This window comes from Humulus lupulus, chromosome 5 (genome assembly GCF_963169125.1).
Source record: "Humulus lupulus chromosome 5, drHumLupu1.1, whole genome shotgun sequence".
In the NCBI taxonomy this organism is placed as follows: domain Eukaryota; kingdom Viridiplantae; phylum Streptophyta; class Magnoliopsida; order Rosales; family Cannabaceae; genus Humulus; species Humulus lupulus.
The window spans coordinates 133,998,687-134,003,377 of NC_084797.1; the positions used below are offsets into that span (position 1 = coordinate 133,998,687).

At 36.9% G+C, this 4,691-nt stretch overlaps 1 non-coding gene across 1 annotated transcript; it reads left to right on the forward strand.

Moving 5' to 3' along the window:
• The first annotated feature begins 589 nt into the window (after nucleotides 1-589).
• LOC133781261 (small nucleolar RNA R71) lies at nucleotides 590-697 on the forward strand. Its single transcript, XR_009870046.1, has one exon. It is a non-coding gene; the product is annotated as a small nucleolar RNA R71 (small nucleolar RNA).
• Nucleotides 698-4,691: the final 3,994 nt, after the last annotated feature.

Below are 4,691 nucleotides of genomic sequence, written 5' to 3' on the forward strand. Positions count from 1 at the left end.
TTGGTTGTTGAGGCCTAGGTTGTTGTGATGATGAGGCTTTATTTACTGGTTGTTGGGGCATATTCTGCTGAAACTGACCCTGAAATTGAGGTTGTTGGCCCTGATTATTTCTCCAAGAAAAATTGGGATGATTTCTCCACCCAGGATTGTAAGTGTTGGAGAATGGATTGTTGAATGGCCTCTGAAAATTTCCCACAGCTTGAACCTGAGCTTGGTCCATAGGAATATTATTATTATTACTGACAGGACATTGATCAATAGAGTGAGGACCACCACAAATTTCACACCTAGCTGCCATCTGAACCGCATTAGCAGATACAATGTTCTACTGTAATTGTTTTGTCAAGGAGGCCACTTGTGTTGTCAGAGCAGTAATTGCATCAAGTTCATGCACCCCAACTACCTTTCTAACCCCAGATGACCTATCATCAGACCACTGATGATTATTTGTGGCCATGTCTTCTAGCAGCTCATATGTTTCGTTGGCACTCTTTACTCATGAATGCCCCCACCACCTGCAGCATCAATAATCGTCCTTGTTGTACCACACAACCCGTTATAAAAGTTGTGAACAAGCATCCACTTCTGTATACCATGGTGGGGGGCATTTCCTCAATAGCTCTTTGAAACGCTCCCAAGTATCATATAATGACTCTCCATCCATCTGATAGAAGTTATTGATTTCTCCCCTCAATTTAGCAGCTTTCGAGGGAGGAAAGAACTTAGCCAAAAAAATTTGAGCAAGGTCGTGCCAAGTATTAATAGAATTTGCCTTAAGAGAATTAAGCCAGCTCTTAGCTCTTTCCCGCAGAGAAAATGGGAAGAGTCTCAACCTTATAGCATCATCACTGACCCCATTGTATTTGAAGGTGTCACACAACTCCAAGAAATTCACCAAATGCATATGGGGGTCTTCAGAAGGCAAACCACCAAATTGGACAGTAGACTGCACCATTTGTAAGATCTCCGGCTTAATCGCAAAATTATTAGCCTCCACAGCTGGCGGTCTTATACAATTCTGTACTCCTAATATAGTGGGCAGTACATAATCTCTCAGACTCCTGGCAGCATTATTCCCATCATTGTGTGCCATCTCTACAGTCTGACGAGCCAACCTCTTGTTTCTTTTGTTTTGTTTGCAAGCCTTTTCAATCTCAGGATTAATAGGAACAAGACTACCTACCCCTCTTCTGCTATGCATATAACACAACTATTTGAAATTGAGAAAGAAATGTCGATGAAACAAATTAGAAACAAGACAAAAAATAACCAAATTAGAATTAAAATTAATTAGACTGATATTGATAGTTTTCAGTCCCCGACAACAACGCCAAAAACTTGTTGCGAAAATTATAGCTACGCAAGTGCACGTATCACAATTTAGTAATAATCTTGGTAAAACCAAGTATCGTCCTCAAGGACTGAATCACCAATTACAAGTCAATTAATCTTTTTGTTCTATTTGGTCGATTAGACTTTTGATTCTTGTAAACAAAGAAAAAGAAAATATAAAGTGCAGAAACAATCATTAAAAATTCAATAAAACAATGAGTAATAACAAAACCTTAGATTAAAACAATGAAAGAGTAAATAGGGCGTTTAATCTCATCAACTATCCTCCTTATTAATCCTTAATACAGATTATCAATTTCTTCTTATTTCTACCTATTTCAATTAACGAGTTGACAAAAGCAGTTTATAATCATATTATGAATTATAAACTCAACCTAGGTGAAAATTCCTTATTTTTCTATGGCAAATTTAATCACAAAGATTGCATTAACCGCAACAACTCACAGAGATAGTTACATAATTAATATTGATACTCTCGTTCCAAATTAGAATTGTGTCCTAAACAACCAGAGCAAATTCAAATCGCACTTTTTAGATTTTGATTCAAAACATACAGATAATGACAATAGATGGCCAATCAATAAACATAGATTGTAAGGAATTGAAATGAAGATGAAGAAGAGATGAAAATTGTATTAGTTCATAATAAGAATTCAAGTGATTCAACTAATTGCCCTAAACAGAAAATTAGTTCATAATTGTCACTCTAATCACAATTGAAATTAAAAATAACATAAAGAAGTAAATACAATAACAAACACTTGAGAAATCTCCTAGCTTATTGCAGCCACCAAAAACTGTCTTAATTCCCTCATCCTCTGTCTTTTTTCGATCTTTCTTTTTCTTTATAAAACCTAATTTTTCGATTTTAGGAGAGGCGGGCTGCGACTCAACTTGCACTATGCCGCGGCCCGTGTCCGTAATTCTTGAGGATTTGCATATCTGGGTCGCGACTCTCCCAAAGCCATGCTGCGGCCCTTGTCTCTGATTTCTGGGATTTGGCTCTGCTGGGCCGCGGCCCTCCTTAGCAATGTCGCGGCTCAAGTCTCTCTTCCGAACCATAGGTTCTGTTTAAAGGGTTGGTCGCAGCTCCTAAGTGCATAAGCCGGGCTCTTAAGAAATTTTTTCAACTCATGCATTTTTAAGCCCGAAAAATCACCAACGCCTTCAAATCACGCCGAGATCCATCCTTTGTCTAAAATAACACCGAAACTTGGATATTTCTTCTCTTTTTGAACCAATTTCCTCCAAGTATTCAAATCTTCCTTTTTATTCACAAAAACTGCAAAACAAACAAACAAAAGTGTAAACCCACATTAAATGAAAGGAAAACGCCATAAAAGACTACCTAAAATACCATCTAAACATGACAAAAACTAGACTCAACAATTAATAAGAAAACAAGTTGTAGAAGCGGCTTCAACCCAAAAATACTTTGGTAGATTAGCATTGGAAAGCATGCATCGCACCTTCTCCATCAAAGTCATATTCATTCGCTCTGCAACATCGTTTTGTTGCGATGTATGAGGGACTGTAAGATGCCTCAAAATACCCTAAGACTTACAAACTGTATTAAACTCACCATAACAAAAATGCAAACCATTATTAGTGCAAAGAAATTTTATTTGCCTTCCAGTCTGCTTCTCAATCATGGTCTTCCATTGCTTGAAAGTAGCTAATGCATCACTCTTATGCTTCAACAATAATAGCCAAACTTTTATGGAGAAACCATCAATAATAGTCATCATATAACTAGCACCACCTCTACAAAGTGATGTAGACTGGCCTCATAAATCAGAGTGAACATAATCAAGAATTCCCTTAGTGTTATGAACACCCTTAGAGAATCTGACTCTCTTCTGCTTCCCAAAAACACAGTGCTCACACAACTACAAATGACTAATACTTTGACCATTTAGTAGTCCTCTTTTACTTAACTATGCCATGCCAGTCTCACACATATGCCCAAGAAACATATGCCAAAGTCTAGTAACATCAATGTCTGGAAAAGAAGTAATAACAACTGCATCATCTGTAGTAGTAGAACCTTGCAATAAATACAAATTAGATGTCTTCTTATGTCGTTTCATCACAACAAGGGCACCTTTGCTAACTTTCAAAATTTCACCTTCACCAGTGTACTTGTACCCTTTTGCATCAAGAGTAGTCAAAGAAATAAGATTTATTTTTAGATCAGGAATGTGCCTTACATCACCAAGTGTCCTGACAACCCCATCAAACATCTTAATTGTGACTGAACCAATACCAGCAATCTTGCAAGATGAATTATTATCCATCAGCAGAACCTTTAGACACAACTTTATTTGTTGAAAAGAAATCCTTATTAGGACACATATGAAATGTGCAACAAGAATCAAGAATTCAATCATCGATAGGATCCCTGTCAGAAACAACAAGCAACTCTTCATCACTATAATTATCTTCTGCAACACCATCTTAATCAGAACTTTCAGGTTTATTCCCCTTTTGCGCAGCTGCTCTCTTGTTCTTATTCTACAACTTATAACAATCAGTATTAATATGCCCATTTTTCTTGCAGTAGTTGCGAAAATTTTCTCCATTACTAGACTTCGATCTCGCTCTAGTGTCACTACCAAAATCTCTCCCTTGAGTTCGTCCACGAATAGTAAGGCTTTCTGATTGTTCCTAAGAACTATTTACAATTTGCATAATCTTTTCTTTTGAAAATAAAGCGTCACAAACCTCATCCATAGTAAAAGAATCATGACTATACAAAATAATATCGCTAAAGGTTGAATATGAAAATGGCATCAAACACAACCAAATCAAACCTAAATCTTCTCCATTGTATTTAACCTATATAGACTCCAAGTTAGATAAAATCTCCATGATTTTCAAGAGACGTGCCTCTGAGAAACGATGAGAATACAAACGTTGCTTCTGATGCAACTATTTGGTCAAGCTTTTCGTCATACAGAACTTCTCCAATTTCAACCACAACGTCGCATCACTTTTCTCCTTCAGAACGCCCTGTAAAATCTGATTAGATAGATGAAGATGAATAAGCGATAGGGATTTTCGATCCTTACGCTCATTTTCTTCTTTCGTCATCGACGATGGAATTTTGTCAATCCCTAATAATGCATCATCCGTATCCATCTGAGCAAGAACAACCCGCATCTTAACCTACCAAAACATAAATCTAGTTTTGTGATCCAAAAGTAGAACATCATATTTCACAAACGCCATTGCCTAAATCAAAGTTGTCTCTGATGCCACTTGTAGAAAATATAACAATAGACAATGAACAGAAAAATAAAGATCACACACAAATTTACGTGAAACCCTGAAGGGAA